Source organism: Haliotis rubra, unplaced genomic scaffold (genome assembly GCF_003918875.1).
Source record: "Haliotis rubra isolate DU_JTF1 unplaced genomic scaffold, ASM391887v1 Scf170, whole genome shotgun sequence".
Taxonomy (NCBI): Eukaryota; Metazoa; Mollusca; class Gastropoda; order Lepetellida; family Haliotidae; genus Haliotis; species Haliotis rubra.
The window spans coordinates 56,057-74,047 of NW_025765670.1; the positions used below are offsets into that span (position 1 = coordinate 56,057).

General features: G+C 38.4%; 1 protein-coding gene and 1 long non-coding RNA gene across 2 annotated transcripts in view; one reads left to right on the forward strand and one right to left on the reverse strand.

Annotated features, from left to right (window-relative positions):
* Nucleotides 1-17,991, reverse strand: part of LOC124272502 (steroid 17-alpha-hydroxylase/17,20 lyase-like) — a 316,834-nt gene that overhangs the window by 31,406 nt on the left and 267,437 nt on the right. The window lies entirely within an intron of this gene.
* LOC124272518 lies at nt 831-2,961 on the forward strand. Its single transcript, XR_006897346.1, has 3 exons — nt 831-1,448; nt 1,543-1,550; nt 1,645-2,961. It is a non-coding gene; the product is annotated as an uncharacterized LOC124272518 (long non-coding RNA).

A 17,991-nucleotide genomic window follows, 5' to 3' on the forward strand; every position in this document is an offset into this window, starting at 1 on the left:
TGTGACTATCTTACTTTTTATCTTATAATATTACACATATCATTTGAGGATTGCCACTTTAGAATTGCCATACTCTCTAACCCTCCGAAACCTACCTAATTTTGTGATGATGCCATTTGGGTTTTCCTGTTTTATTTGGATTGCCCTGCGGCGCCAGCGTTTCGAATAAGTGTATTCAAACGTGCACATAAACATGTTTGACTGGTCAACTGAAAGGGTCAAGTTAACGAGTAAAAGGTGACACCGGGCTGTTTCTGTTTTGGAATGTAGCCCTTTCTAAGATTACGATAGGAATGCATTACATACTTGTACCTGTGGTCATACATTTTGAGGGGCGGCGGGGTAGCCTAATGGTTAAAGCGTTGGCTCGTCACGCCGAAGACCCGGGTTCGAATTCCCACATGGGCACAATGTGTGAAGCCCATTTCTGGTGTCCCCCGCCGTGATGTTGCTGGAATATTGCTAAAAGCGGCGTAAAACCAAACTCAGCCAGTCATACATTTTGACACCCCTATGCTACGAGGCATATATGTAGGTGATGATGATAATTATTAAGATAATTGTTTTCTGAAATGGTGTTTAGTTTCATGAAGGCAGTAAAATATATTTTTGTGAGTGTCAAGGCAAACAATGTCAGGAGTTGAAACTTTACACAGGAAATTGAGCAGGTGTGATCAAAGAATATCGATACTGCATGTTGTTTATTTACTATGATAGCATTTTTAACAAAGGGTTCTAAACGTACCAAATGATCAATGGTACTATGATTTTTCCTGAAACCACATTGAATATTTGTTATAATGTTATTGGTTTCAAGATACCAAGTTGATCTAGTGTTTACCATTCGTTCCATGGTTTTACAGACACAACTCGTTAAAAAGTTAAGGATAATCCAATTCTTTCATATCACTGTAATTAGTCTGTCAAAGCCTGACAGATTCACTTTAGAAAAATGAAAGACTGCATACCATACCAGATTAACTATAGAGGTATGGAAGTAAATATGAAGCAAATAAAGACTGCATGTCATGATAAATTACATTGTAACTATAGAACTATGAAAGACTATATATAAAGAAAGCATGCCATGACATGAATAACAATAGCAATATGAATGCATCGAGTGACCCTAATCGTTTTTCTGTCGTTTGGAATTCCTTGTTACATGTTGACTATGTTGAAATAATTTTTTCATTTTTATTTTTTTTCTCTCAACATGATGGAACAGATGGAACAAATTCATAGCACCATTTACGTTATTACCTTCTGGACATATAAAGTGAATGTATTGTTTTCAAAATATATGTCTTACAGTGTATCGTATAACATCATATTTTACCGTGTTCCTGTTATTTATAGGTGGATATTCCTTTGTCATTGCTATGCACCTATTTCATTTAGACGACCTAGTAATGTTGGTATGTCGTCTTTGACTGACAGACAGACAGGTGTATTTATAGGTGGATATACCTTTGTCCTTTCTATTGCACCTATTTCATTTAGACGACCTAGTAATGTTGGTATGTCGTTTTTGACTGACAGACAGACAGGTGTATTTATAGGTGGACATACCTTTGTCCTTTCTATTGCACCTATTTCATTTAGACGACCTAGTAATGTTGGTATGTCGTTTTTGACTGACAGATAGACAGGTGTATTTATAGGTGGACATACCTTTGTCCTTTCTATTGCACCTATTTCATTTAGACGACCTAGTAATGTTGGTATGTCGTTTTTGACTGACAGACAGACAGGTGTATTTATAGGTGGATATACCTTTGTTATTGCTATTGCATCTATTTAATTCCGACGACCTTGTTATGTTGGTATGTCGTCTTTGACAGACAGACAGGTGTAGACGTGTATGTGATCCAAAGGTCAAAGGTACAACACGTGCAAAAGGATTTTGTGTATATGTACATTAAAGGGTAAATTGTACCTTGACAGTGAAGTGTAAATAAGTGAAGAAACCAACGTATGTGGAGAAAAACGTGTAAATTATGCAGATGCTTTTTTGCCCTTACGCAAAATATTTGCTATTGCACCACTCAATTGCTGTGTATAATAACAACTACATTCATTGCATCACTCAATGGCAATTTGATTCATTACATTACTTCACTGCTGTCTATAATAGCACATTTAAGTCACTCAACTGCTGTCTAATATAATAGAAATTTGATTCATTGCACCATTTCACTGCTGTCTATAATAGTACATTTAGTGTTGCATCTTTCCACTGCTGTCTGTAATAGCAATTTTAGTTAATGAATCACTCCATTGCTGTATACAATAGCAATTTTAGTAATTACATCACTCCATTGCTGTATACAATAGAAATTTTAGTCAATATATCACTCCATTGCTGTCTGTAATAGCAATTTTAATCATTGCATCACTCCATTGCTGTATATAATAGCAATTTTAGTTAATGCATCACTCCATTGCTGTATACAATAGCAATTTTAAAAATGCATCACTCCATTGCTGTCTGTAATAGCAATTTTAGTCAATGCATCACTCCATTGCTGTATATAATAGTACATTTAGTGTTGCATCTTTCCACTGCTGTCTGTAATAGCAATTTTACTTAATACATCACTCCATTGCTGTCTGTAATAGCAATTTTAGTCAATGCATCACTCCATTGCTGTATATAATAGTACATTTAGTGTTGCATCTTTCCACTGCTGTCTGTAATAGCAATTTTACTTAATACATCACTCCATTGCTGTCTGTAGTAGCAATTTTTGTCATTGCATCAGTCCATTGCTGTCTGTAACAGCAATGTTAGTCATTGCTTCATCCCGTTGCTGTCTCTAAAAGCTATAACATTCATTGCATCACTCCACTGCTGTGTATAATAGCAATTTAAGTAATTGCATCACTCAATTGCTGTTTATAATAGCAATATGATTCATTGCATCACACCACTGCTGTTACTGGAATCCATGCAGGTAGCAAAAGCACTGTAGGTCCCCATGGTGACTAGTACTGTGATCTATCTTCAGCTGTTGGCGATCTATAGCCCGTCTTTTATACTGTATTGTCTTCTTTAATTGGAATGTTTTAGCTTTGCTCGCTAGTTTTATATTCATTGCTGTGATTCTCTAGTATGTTAACTGTCCAGGTTTTAATCTTCAAAGTATTTTCACTATTTATTGTATAAATTGTTTTCGTCACGATATGGCTGAGATATTGCCGATGTGACGTTAAATAACTCACTCACTCACTCACTGTTGCTGTAAATCCATGCAGGTAGCAAAAACACTGTAAGTCCCCATGGTCCCTACTATGGTGATCTACCTTCAGCTGTTTGCGATTTATAGCCTGTTTATATATTATGTATTGTCCAAATAGTGCGATTAGTTTTAACATGCTAGTTTTAATTATAACTGTGATAGTCCAGATGTTTTACTGTCCTTTGACGAGAGGTTTTATAATATACACATATTCTTTACCAACGTCAAATTTGTTCGCATCACGATATGGCTAAAACATTGCCGATGTGACGTTAAATATTAACTCACTCACTGACCCACTGCTGTCTATATTAGCAACTTTAGTCAATGCATCAGTCCACCCAACAATTTACTTTCCTTTGAGTGCCGAGTACTACCATTAGGGCAAGACGTGCTCTTCCTTTTCGCAAAGTCATCACTAAAATTTTCAGTGGTCCGTCACTTGTCCCCACTGTTTCAGTAGATACTCGTGACTGGTTATTCTCTGCATTTTGCTGTTGTAATTCCTTTAAGGCACGGGGCGGTGGGGTAGTCATATGGTTAAAACATTCGCTCGTCATGCCGAAGACCCGGGTTCGATTCCCCACATGGGTACAATGTTTGAAGCCCATTTCTGGTGTCCCCCGCCGTGATATTGCCGGAAAATTGCTGCCATACTGCGTAAAGCCATACTTGCTTTCTCTCACTCACAACAACCATTACCTTTAAACCTATTTTTAAAGCTGGTTATCGAAATAGTTCTAAGAATTATTTGTAAAAAACAAAACAGATTAAAATAAATGTTGTTATATCATATCTTTTGTTTAATCAAAATAGATGTTGTGAATTCTCTGTGTGTTTAATATTCTAACTTAATTTGCCTCGACTGTGTCACTTTGAGTAGATATGAACAAATTTATACACTTTGATGATATTTTTGTGTTTTTAAGTGTACGTTCTGTTAGTTTTTCGTGTGCATAATAGCAATTGTTTCTGTCTTACCGCGAGTCTGTACAACAAGAGAAATGGTTTCATCTTTCAAATAGTCAACACCCCCTTTGAAACCGATATAAAAGTTGGTGGTCGAAATGGCTCTAATGAGTACAAGTAGAAAAACACCTTAATTTAACATCCTTTGGTGACTCAAAATAGATGTTGTGATGCCATATCTTTCGTTTAATCAAAATAGACGTTGTGATTTCTGTGTAAGTTCATAATTCTAACTGCATTTGCCTTATCACTTTATTTCTATTGATCTGGGTACAGCATTTCATACACATTTCACAGGTCGGCAGATGTGTAATATATAAAGCAAGTCAAATACAATCACTATCTGTGTAAATAGGTTGTGGCAAGACGACCAAAATGAGACAAAGGTGTCATATTTGCAGTGAGAGTAAGCATTTAATTTATGTAATTGGTAACTGTAATTCAATTTTGGTTTTAGACCAGCTAGAGAGTAAAATGTTTGCTACATTTTTAGAATAGATGTATTCTTTCGTTAAAAATAAAAATGAAATTAATTTCATCTCTCTTTTCATCCAAGAATAATTGTTTCTGCGTTTAATTTGAAATGGATGTCTGTTTCATTTTCAACCTATTCTGACGATCTTGCAACAGCCTTTTCACAAATTTGCATTCATATAGTAGATGAATAATCCATTCTATTTCAACATCACAAAATGTACAAAGTGGTGGTTCTATTAGTTTGTATTTGTATAAATCTTTATTTGTTGTGTGGATTCTATGGAGAATACGATATTGAAGCCATCTGTGCTTAGCACTATAAGATGCTGGAAATGGTATAAAAGTGTATGTTTATGTAGATTAAGTGTGATATCTATATTCAATTCGTTTTCTCATATACTTTGAAATAGCGGTTTTTGGTTTGGAACCTCCCTGTATAGAGGCCGGTTGTAAAGTATGTTACATCCTATCTTAGATGTAAATAGTATTTCCAAGTTAGGAGGAATAAAAGGTAAATCATTCTGATTATTAATATTGAACGAACCCAGTTTTGAATTTGTTTTCAATGAAGATAATAATCCTGTATATTCAAGAAAATTTGTTCTACTAATTCTTTATGAATGAAATGTATTGTCATATTTCAGGAAGTCATTTATAAATTTAAAATTGGATTGTAGGTAGTGGTCATACACTATTGGCTTTCTCCCTGTTGATATGTTATCGTTTGCCCATATGTACTGTCTGCTGAGATGGTCATTTTCATATTTATATTTATGATACCATATCAATTGTTTAATCAAAATAGATGTGATTTCTTCGTAAGATTATAATTCTAACTTCATTTGCCTTCACTGTATACTTTTGAGTAGAAATAAACACACACATATACTTTGATGATATATTGTGATGTTTTTAATACTTCATGCTGTTATATTTTTATAATAGCAATTGTTATCTGATCACAGGTTTGTATGATAAGAGAGTTGACGTCATCTTTATGCCCAGCAGTTTTCAGCTGTTACTGCTGCAGCTGGAGCCTTTGGTTGCTACATCTCACGAGGTGATTGTATAAAAACTCGTGAAAATGTGTATTGTCATTTAGAAGCTATAAACATAGCTAACAGAATTGTGTTGCATAATTTGAAGTTTTGAATAAAGGACCGTTCATAATTTATGGTGGGGATTGATGATGATTTTAAGGGGGGTCACCCATTTGTGTACACATGTACTGGGGTCAGCAATTTTGTACATAAAAATATTAAAAGTTATTAATTAAAAATATGGGAAGGGGAGGGGATTTTGTAAATGACATGCCGGGAAGGGGGTGGTCACTTACTTCGAATATAAATTTTAGGGGGATCATTCACGTTGTACATGCTTCTCCATAAAAAAAATCTTCATCACTTTTGAGCTGTTCCTAAGGATAGGGCCATGAACGACGAGGGATTCAAATACACACGTGCGTTTGTTGGCGTAACAAATGTCGTGTTTCCAATTGAATGTTTTCTCTATCGATCTTGCTGGCATGCTTGGGAGATTTTACGTGCGCTTTATTAATGTAGTTATAAATAGCTGTTCAAAACAAAATATTCATATGAAACTTATCAAATTAATTCGTAAACACTGTGTTTATATTTTTCTTCACTGGGGATATTGCAGTCTGACGTTTCTCAGTGTCCTTCATACTTTTTCAGCGTATTCATGACTTCTTTGATGGGCATTTTAGAAGTTGAGTTGATGAAGAATGATGAGAGTTTTTATGGATATATTCTGTGAAAGGCGACTTTTCGACATACAACGACATTAGAATCTATGTTGAAACGTCGACAACTGGTAGACCCCCCGTCACTTAATAATGTTTGAATTATCAGTTTGAGAATATTTTAAATTTATTTTGTGTATTATATGTATTTTGGGACTTTATTACATAAATTGTTATTTCAATTGCCTATCCATGAAGGGTATATGCTGCAGGTACGTACCTTAGATAACAGTAAACCATTCGACAAGTAATTGTAGAGTCAAGCCAAATCAAAAACTTCATACACAGATCATGACCAGCCAATAGATATAAACGGGCCCATTCTACCACCCGTCTAAGTAAAATAAGGGTCGAAGTAGTGTATTGAGCAGAGGAACGCTATTCCTGGAACCAGTGCCATCAACCAAACGAATCCCGTCCTCCATCGACACAGGGATGCAACCCACGGCAGACAGGTTACCCAATTCCGTCACCTCTCACGACCTGCAGCACTTTATTCTTCCCCCGGACCATACGTGGAAGAGCGATGAAACTCATAGGAAAACAGAATCCAAAAAGCCAGAACGGCAGATCGGCGGCTCTTAGAATCTGATTCTGAACTTGATTCATAGGATGATGAAACAGTGACAATACTATTATATTCTGAAAGGGATACCTGGCCTCGGTTCCAAGCGGTGGAGGCTATGGGTTTCACATTCACCTTTGCTTCTGGAAAAGGGTGTTGAGTGAGTGAGTTTGATTTTACGCCGCTTTTAGCAATATTCCAGCAATTTCACGGCGGGGGACACCAGAAATGGGCTTCACATATTGTACCCATGTGGGGAATCGAACCCGGGTCTTCGGCGTGACGAGCGAAGGCTTTAACCACTAGGCTACCTCACCGCCCCTAAAAGGCCCTTGAAGGTAAAGCTGGAGGACTGAAGGATGTAAAACATCATCTAGAACTCTCGTGATGCACCAGACAATCGCAAGCCATCAATTTGATGACTTACACTAACTTTTCGATTACGGTGTTTGCATCCGCGGATTTTATTTTTACATGTTATTTTATTTCATGGCAAAACCCCTTGATTTCTGTGGAAATTTACGGCTTTTCTCCGATAGAAAACCAAAACTTAGAAGTGTGAAACTTTCATGCACATTTTGAGAGTCAAAGTGGCATTTTCTTTAGTGTTTCAAAAAAAATAATCTTAGGGTCGGGTTGAAATTTTGGGTCGGGCGGTAACGAGAAACAAGAATATTTTCATATATGGCCTAACTAGCCTGGAAACAAACTGGGTGTCGTTGTACAAAGCGATCTTAGCGCTAAGGCGACCGTATCTCTCATACCTAACATATACTTAAGGCAGTCTTAGTACTAAGTTTGTTTTGTACAACGGCACCCTGGTCTCTTGCATGCTACAGATAGCTGTCGTTTCCGTATTTCAATATTTTCTATACGTCATTCGGGCTGCGGGTCGTCCCGTTAGTCTGCCAGTTTACCCTGCGAGATGCATAACACACTTCTACATAGCCGACTGATGATCAATAATAACAGAGAATGTACATTCTGCCACGACTTCAGTAAATACTGGATTGTGATTGGTTAATCAAAGTAATCCAGAGGTATATAATCACGTTATATACCTCTGATTTTCCAACGCAGTATGTATTTTTTTTAAATCTTAATAACTCGGTTATGGTAAAATGGAGATAAACGTACTGTGTTGGAAAATCAGAGGTATATAACGAAATTATAATAGCTCAGAGTTTTTTTTATTTAAAACCTCACGTTACGCGTTCGGTGTGTTTATCTCCTAATTTGTATTTAAAAATATGCATACAAATATTAACTTCAATCACTTCAATCCAAATATCTACATTATTCAATGTTTGTGGAAAAATGCAGTAATGTGTCTCCAAAATCCATACCGATTTCTGGTGTCGATCTCTAGTCTTTCATATTCCTTCTCACATTTACAGAATTAAAAGAGAATAACGTTTGGCACCGACGATTAATGAATGGGTGATACCAACTTCCCTGTTGCAGTGAAGGTGTGTTTGTTTGAGAATATTCAAAGAATAATTTGGGGCTGCTGGGAAAATCTCGGGAGCGAGGAACACACGTGTGTGAACTGTAACAGTTGCCAGCCAACACGGCATGGTGTTTTTAATGTATCTTACAGAAGATTAAAGAGGTGAGGTGAAATTGGGTTTAACGTCGTGCTTGAGAATATTTCGCTCATATGACGACGTGCATGCGCGTGTATATGTATGTGCGGCTGCTTGTACTAGCCCAGACTAAAGCTGGTTTTATAGTGCTAGCCCACTGAGATACCATGCCGCAGTGAAGCATGAATAGACACATTATACTGACTCGGAGCCGACCAGTTCTTGTTGTACCCATTAATGCCGAGCGCCAGGCAAGGACCAACAAGTACCATATTTTAACGTTTTTTGGTATGACGCGGTCGGGGATCGAACCCGCGACCTTCCGCTCTCCGGGCAGACGCTCTAACCACTACAGCACGGAGGCGGTCGAAAAATAAAGAAGCTGGTTATTGCTGTTTGAAATAATTCCTGCCGAGTGAATATTTGTGTGAGTACAAAGTCTGGGAACACATAATGTTTATCATAAAAATATTGTAGGCTACCAAGACCGTTGGTCCCTTAAATGACCACAGAAAATACAATCGTATACAATGATTTAATACAAACCCTTACACACTGATGACACTGAGTTTTGTTGCTAACATGATATATGATTCAATCAGGAGCTGTCTAGTCTCCTCCACTTAGTGAGCAATTAAGGTTTACGCCATCTTTAACAATATTCCAGCGAAATCAAAGAGATCAGAGATAGGCTCACACGTTTTAATCATATAGGGAATCGAACCCGGGATTTTAGCGGTAACCCCAACTCTCCTGCACAAGGGAGTAACATAGGGCGTAATGAGTTTCTGAGCAGTCGGCACTGCTAAGTCTGTACTGGTCACCAGCGTCCAGCAGGATGCATTCCCCCGAGTTGTCGGGCGGGCCAGTTGACCACAGGCTACTCTCTGGCGTAACCGGCGAAGTCGTGCGTTCTATGCAGCCAATACACGTTGGTTGTTGGTTTCCCTGGAAGAGGCGTTGACATGCATGAGCGAATGATGTGACTTTGATTGTATGAGTGAATGACTCTTAGCAATATTCCAGCAGCATCAAGGCGGTGGACACCTTAGAAATTGGCTTCATACGTTGAACTCATGTGGGGAATCGAACCAGGGTCTTCGACGTGATGAGCGAACGCTTTAACAGCTAGGCTACCCCGCCACCCCATTGCAGAAAGGGATGGGTGGAAGGGGAAATTATGTGGTCCAGGGACTGTGATACTAGGACGTAAGAGGCGATCGGATGGGTCTGGTTGTTAGGCTTGACGGACTGGCTGACAGCGGCTCAATATACCCACAAGGCTACTCAACTGCCCCTGACTTTGAGTGAGTGAGGGAGTGAAAATATTTCAGCCACAGTGTGTTATGTTGTGTCATGACACAGCTACGTAACCTGGTATTGTGTCTGTACCTTGCATACATTATTGATGCGGCACAGAGTCGAATAATAGCTGGAATATTGCTGAGCGCGGCGTAAAACATCAATCAATCAATCAATCGAATATATATTGGTTAGGTCAACCGTTTACCGAGTCAGTGTTGGACAATCATGAATACCGGCATAGATTCGGAGACCTCGTAGCGCTAAGATGATCGTAACTCCCATACTTTAACAGACTTACGACTGTCGTAGCGCTACGATCGCTTTGAGGAACGGGGCCCTGTAACGTTCAATTATAAATGTGGAACAATTCAAGATGCAACAACATATATGCTTAAAAGTCAAATTCTCAGCTCTATATCTCTCCGCCTGTCTCTATCGCTCCGTCTCTCAGTCTCTCTGTTGCCCCCTCTCTCCCTTCCTCTCGGTTCGTCTCCCTCTCTCCCGGTCTCTTTCCCTCCGTCAGTGTCTCTACTTTCTTTCTTTGTCTCTCGCTCTCTTTCTCCGTCCCTCCCTCTCCTCTCTATTTCCGTCTCCCTCTATTTCTATCTCCCTCCGTTACTCTCTCTATCCTCTTTCTGTTTGTCTTATATCTCTCTCCCGTCTCCCTCTCTTTCTCTCTCTTCGTCTGTCTCTCTTATTTTCTCTTACACCGTCTGTCTCTCTTTCTTTGCTCTCCGTCTTTCGCCCTCTTAATCTCTTGCCATCGTCTCCCTCTCCCTGTTTCCACTCCCACCCCCTCTCTCTTCTTACAGTTAGTTTTCCAAGTGGTTTCAATGTATATACTCACTAAGGTACTGAAGCTGCATCACGATGCATCTGTGCATCCACCCAGCCCCGGTCGTAAGCAGCTGCCCACCACATGCTGCCTCAGCGTCAGCCCAGCTCATCGGGGTCTCCAGAACATCCATACAGAACCCACAGGAGCTATCGAAGCAGGGGCTTGTGTCGATGTCTGAAAACATGTAATGGCATTACAATTGTATGTGTATATGTATGTGCGGCTGCTTGTACTAGCCCAGACTGAAGCTGGTTTTATAGTGCTAGCCCACTGAGATACCATGCTGCAGTGAAGCATGAATACCCCACTCAGACACATTATACTGACTCCGAGCCGACCAGTCCTTGTTGTACCCATTAATGCCGAGCGCCAGGCAGGGACCAACAAGTACCATATTTTAACGTCTTTTGGTATGACGCGGTCGGGGATCGAACCCGCGACCTTCCGCTCTCCGTGCGGACGCTCTAACCACTACACCACGGAGGCGGTCTTTATCTAATAATGAATGGTATCTTTTAAGTGCCACATCCAGCAATATCATTTTTGATATTAGTAGTAGTAGTTTATATAATTTACTGTAGTTTTATATACTTTATATATTGTGTATATATGGAGTGGCCCAGGGTATTTTATGTAATAAATGAGCTTATTAATGTGTTGTATGCCTATGAAATATACCAAATGAGTTGTGACTCTAATAAAATAATTATCTGTCTAGTAAAGGCCAGGCACGTCTACTTATTGGCCGATTTACTCTTCAACAAACCATGCTTGACGTGACTGATGTATGTCATCGTATCCGAATTGTATAGATCGATAAGGACCACATTAATCAAGAAATTATTTCCACACCGCCCTTATATAGCTGCAATATTGCTGGGTGCGGCGTTAAACAAACAAACAAAAAACAAACAGAATATTATCTGACGCAGTGGGTAGAACGTCCGCCCGGAGAGCGGAAGGTCGTGGGTTCGATCCTCGGCCGCGTCATACCAAAAGACGTTAAAATATGGTACCTGTTGGTCCCTGCCTGGCGCTCGGCATTAATGGGCACAACGAGGACTGGTCGGCTCGGAGTCAGTATAATGTGTCTGAGTGGGGTATTCATGCTTAACTGCGGCATGGTATCTCGGTGAGCTGGCACTATAAAACCAGCTTAAGTCTGGGCTAGTACAAGCGGCCGTACATACACACGCATGCATGTCGTCATATGAGCGAAATATTCTTAAGTACGACGTTAAACCTCGCCTCACCTAGATTATTTAGATATGTCTGTAACATTACGATGCGCGACGCTAAACAACAAACAAACATAATGATCGGTAGGATGCTGTGTTTCTGCTGACTCAACACAAACCTTCATTCCTTAAATAGATATCCATGCCTGACGCCGGTGTCCAGAAATGTAACTCGTAGTAGTCGACGTTCAGGAGGACGCACAGATGGTCCTCGTCCTCGTAGCCGAAGGCGGTGACGTTTCTGAACAGACTTTCTGACGCACATGTTAGCACACCGTCAAGGACCAGTTCCTCTACCGGCTCAAGGTACGAGATGTCATATCCAATGTCCATTAACTTCCAATACTCTGATCTGGACGTAGACTCTACCAATGATGTTACCAGGACCGACAGAAGTAATTTGGCAGCGATGTTTCCAAACTTCACCATCACGAACAACATCTAACTTCTTATGAGACGGGTCAAACATATTTTTAAATAACGATTTGTGATGTACCTCTTGACATTCTCATAGCGGTATGGAATCCTAAAAGGGACATTGTCGCCCTATGGATCAATGAAAAAATATTATTCAAATGCGACATAGCGACAACGTGACAAATGGCCAAAATGTCCCTTTGTGGCATTGTCGCACTTTGGTTAATTTTGCCACTTTTTGCTTGTTTTTGTGAGGGCGACAACGCGACAATGTCCCTTCTTGGATTCCATAGAGCAGCGTCATTTGAAGCAGTGAAATGTCACTCATTAATCATAGCAAACATAAGCGAGGACGATAACATCTTGATATTTGTTGAAGCTGCATCAACAACCTCTCGGTAGAAACGTATTTCGTGAAACCATTAATCCTGTCAACACCCATTTGTTTATACACTCCGTTTAGCAGTTATAACATTTAATGAATTATCCCTGATACCCGTTGAAAAGCACGATCCTGTTCCGCGCACTTTATTGTGAGTACGTTTTGATATGAATGCGACATTTCGCCGTCTCCGTGTCTCTTTGGTTTTTGAAACGATCAATAACTGTGGCATTATAATTAGTCCGTATGAACTATAGTTAAATGGATTGCGTGCAGAGTTACATGTTCACATATAACAGTGGCAATTAAAGGTGGTGAATATGCAGTTTTGAAACATATTATTGACAACAGTGTCAAAAGGATTAGGCAAACGTTGTCCAACTTAAAACGAATTTTCCACAAACGGTTATACAGACAACGGACAAATGTATCAATATTGGGCCTGTATGTCTCGCGAGGCGTTACTTCTGGTACTAAGCACCAGAGAAGATCCGGGTTTGAATTGATCTTCAGTAACCAATGCTTGTCGTAAGAGGCGACTAACGGGATCGGGTGGTCAGACTCGCTGACTTGGTTGACACATGTCATCGTATCCCAGCTGTATAGATCAATGCTCGTGCTGTTGTTCCCTGGATTGTCTGGTCCAGACTCGATTACTGACAGACCGCCGCCATATAGCCGGAATTTGCTGAGTGCAGCGTTAAACAACAAACCAACCAACCAACCAACCTACCAACCAAGCAGATTTCCGTCTTCTCTTCCATCCTGTTTTATAATATAGATAAGATCGAGATACGTATTTAACTGGACGAGTAACTGTTCCAGCTTTTTACACATAAGTCTTTTAATGTTCATCAGATCTGGCATAGGTACAGTTATCCTAGACTTTGGATGCCTATTCGAGAACAGGTCGTATTAAAACAATTTTTAAGTTTAGTTAAAGTTGGTCTTTCGAGTACTTACAGAAAATATCACTTTACATACACAGTTGCATGTACTGTACTGTACGCTAAAAGTGGGGTAAAACTCACTCACTCACTCACTTACTGCTCCAGATAACTTGCTAAATGAGCCTGATGGGGACCCCTAACCAACCAACAAAAAAGAAATTTCCGAAAAGCAAACTTTATAAACATAAAATAACGTGCAATTTAGTCATTTCATTTCGTTGATAATCATATTATAACAAATAATGTGCTTATATACTTCCTTTCAAAAGTTTAGATTCACTAGTGTAAATATAACCACTTACTTCAGGCAACTGTTCTAAACTAAATTTTGCAAAATGTCCCATACTGTTTACTGTTTACACATGAATTGATGTATTGTAAAACGAATTCCTAAAGTTGAAAAGAGTATTGTCATGAGTTCAATAAATTATAAAAATCAGTGAAAAATGGCGAATTCTTAACAAAACTTTACACCAAAACGCAGCTGTTCACATGCACGATATTTGCACATGCTTTTCAGCAAATTGATGCATGATCCTCATGTAATTCATCTGCATAAGGTTTGAGGCTTGTTCCCCCAAGTTAGTGGAGAAATCAAACTTCGATGTAACCATATATATATATATATATATGTGTGTGTGTGTGTGTGTGTGCGTGTATGTGTGTATATATATATGTATGGATGTGTGTGTGTGTGTATATATATATATTATACATAACATATAGTGAGTGTTTTACGTGAATCTAAACTTTTGAAAGGAGGTATATATGAAAGAGCTGATTTTACTATACTGCCAACCAGAGAAACGGTTTCACTGAAGTGGAAGCACCTGGTAATTGAACCCGTGAAGGTCAGGGTTAGAATGAACCTTCAGTAACCCATGCTTGTCGTAAGAGGCGACTAACGGGATCGGGTCGTCAGACTCGCTGACTTGGTTGACACATGTCATTGGTTCCCAATTGCGCAGATCGATGCTCATGCTGTTGATCAGTGGATTGTCTGGTCCAGACTCCATTGTTTACAGACCGTCGCCATATGCGGCGTAAAACTTACTCACTCACTCTTGTTTAGAACTTGTTTTAGTCACGACATGGCTGAGATATTGCCGACGGGACGTTAAATATCAACTCACTCACTCACTCATTCACTCACTCACTCTTGTTTAACGTCGGACTCAATAAGGGACTGCTCATAATTTATGAATTTATAGTCGGGTGTGTGTTTTGGGTGGGTGGGGTGGTTGGGTAGGGGGAGTGCATTGGTGGTTTGTGACGATAATTTTTATGGAAAGCGTGTTCGATCTGAATGTCTGAATGACCACCCTAAAATTTATGCACAAGGTAAGTGACCTCCACTGCATGTCATATAATGAAAGCCCATGTGTACAAAATTGATGACCCCCTACATCCCCGGAACAAAATGGGTGAACCCCCTTCCCCGCTCCCGTAAAATCATCATCACTCCCAGTACTCATAAGTTATGAGCGGTCCGTAATGCTCCAGCAATGTAACAGCGACTCGCAAACAGTAGCTATTGCCATAATGAGCATCGATCAATGATACGTTGGAATGCATCAACATCAATGAAACGCTTTCTATACATTGTATTGCTGAGTGTAACATATGTTACAGCATAAAACTTGATCATACTATGCTATCAATTTAAGTTATTGCCTTATATCTAATTATGTCTTCAGCTGCATGTATGGTCTGTCTAATTACTACTACATGGGAGACAACTCCATCTATGAATTGCTTTCCACTGTAACACAAACAGCTGTTATCTATATTTAATGGCATTACTATTGTGAAACAAATGTCACTACATCATGGGATTATCGTCTAGATTGACACAAGCAATTAATAGCATAATCTATATTTACTGCTTTACCTAAACCACCAGAATCTTTCATCAAAGATCTTAATAAGATATATTTGACTTCTTATGGAATGGCAAAAAAGATACAATTAAACGGGAAACTATAATGCGAGATTATGACGAAGGAGGGCTTAGAATGATAGATATCACTTCATTTGTCACAGCCTTAAAATGATCATATCTCCAAGATATATTAGAAATAACAAACATAAGAAAAGTTTTCCTGTAGATGATATATTTAAACTACATTACAATAAAATGTTGTTAAATATTCCTCTCCAAATGGAGAAAATCTATATTTAAAGGAGAAAATCCATATCTAATGGAGAAAATCTATATCTAATTGAGAAAATCTATATCCAATGGTGAAAAAAATATCTAACTAAGAAAATATATATCCAATGGAGAAAATCTATAAGATATCTAATGGAGAAAGTCTATGTCTAATGCAGAAAAATCTAATGGAGAAAAATCTATATTTAATCGAGATTTCATCGGAGAAAATATCAACATTCCAGAACCCTTAAGAATAAATGTTAAAATATTCTAAAGGTTGTAAATACTTTTATGATACCTTGATAAAGAAAGACAATCTACCTCAGGTCTGTACAAAATGGAAAACCAAATTTCCTGAAGATATGAACTGGAAATATATATTCACTAAATTTAGAAAATGTACTAATGATGTTAAATTGATCGATTTTCAATACAAATGTATTCACAAGATAATTTACACCAAACGTGAGTTGCTATATATGACAATTGTTGATGACGATGTTTGTTCGTTCTGTACGGAAGAAAGAGAAGATATAGAACATGTGTATTATTATTGTCAGCATATCAACAACATCTGGTCTCACTTTGAAGCTTTTTTGAAAGACAAAATACCAGGTTTTGTCCTTACTAAGTCCACACTCTTATTTGGTTCCCATTACTCAGATTATCTCATAAATCGTATCATTCTCCTAGCCAAGAAATACATACATAATATGAGCATAAAAAATAACATTCCTTTAATTTTAGAAATTCAAGAAATCTCCCAAAGAGATAATGAAAATAGAAAGATATACTCATGCCAATAAAGGTTGTCACCCCCTTCAATTTTTTTTAATTGGAAAGGGGGTTGGGGGTGAGGTGTGGGTTGGGGTGGGAGGGGTGACAACCATTATTGGCATGAGTATATATTGCAACAAAGAGCAATAAAGAATATGAATTTAAGCAAAATGGATGGGTGGGTATGCTTCAGTAGTTCCAGTCTCAGTATATATTTTGGTTTAACATGTGAAAATGTATTTGACATTTAGATATTTGACATTTAAATGTATCTAGATTGAGTCAATGTAGTGTATATTAAGACTATGTAAATATATGTATACTCTTGAACTAAATAAAAATATTTAAAAAAATAAATAATGCTCTTTTAACACTGTTTCTGTTGTTGATGGTGGACAGACATACACTAGTTTCTATTATATTAACTGGTAAAATAGAATCAGTTAAATACTTATAGTAATAATTATCGATAGCAACATCGATACTTTCTCTTAAGCAAGAATTCAGAAAATAGCCTGAAGTAAATTTGTTAACAGAGTTAAATGTAATTCTACCATGACTTCAGTAAATACTGGATTGTGATTGGTTAATTAAAGTTATTCAGAGGTATATCATGACGCTGTATACCTCTGATTTTCCAACACAGTGTGTATTTTTTCAAAATCTTAATAACACGGTTATGTTAGAATTGACACTTGATATGACTGTAATATTACGTGTTCGGCTTTAAATCAGATTTAGACCTATTACAATTTCGTTATATACCTCTGATTTTTCAACACAGTATGTTTACCTATTAATTAATAGAATTCCGACGGAATGTCGGCACAGTGTTGATCCCATGCCAGCATACCAACTGTGACATGAGGAGGCACATAGAACCCGATGATATGAGTATTGCTCATTAACCCTTTGTAAGCAGATGTAGGAAATTACCATCGTCTTGTATGAAAGTAATTAAACCGTCAATTAAGAGTGTACCTTTAAAACGGGCTAGACTGCCATGGGCCATTTCACTCGGATGTAAGTCATTAGGCAACAGCCATCAGGCCAGGTGGCACTGTGACAAAGCTTTAGGGCAGTGCGTCGTATATATAGGAACCACCCGTCTTGTATTCAGCATCGACTCTTGGAGCCAAGGTTGTGTTCAACCAGTTTCAACTCTTTCTCCCCGTTACAACACCGTGAGTGATGAAACTCGTAGTTAAAAGTGTGTCTTTCATTATGAACCATGTATTCTGATGTTTGGAGATGGAACGTAAAAATGACTGAATAGTTCACTTTGTTTCAGAATCAAGCATAGCTAAAGAAACTTCTAAGCAAGGACG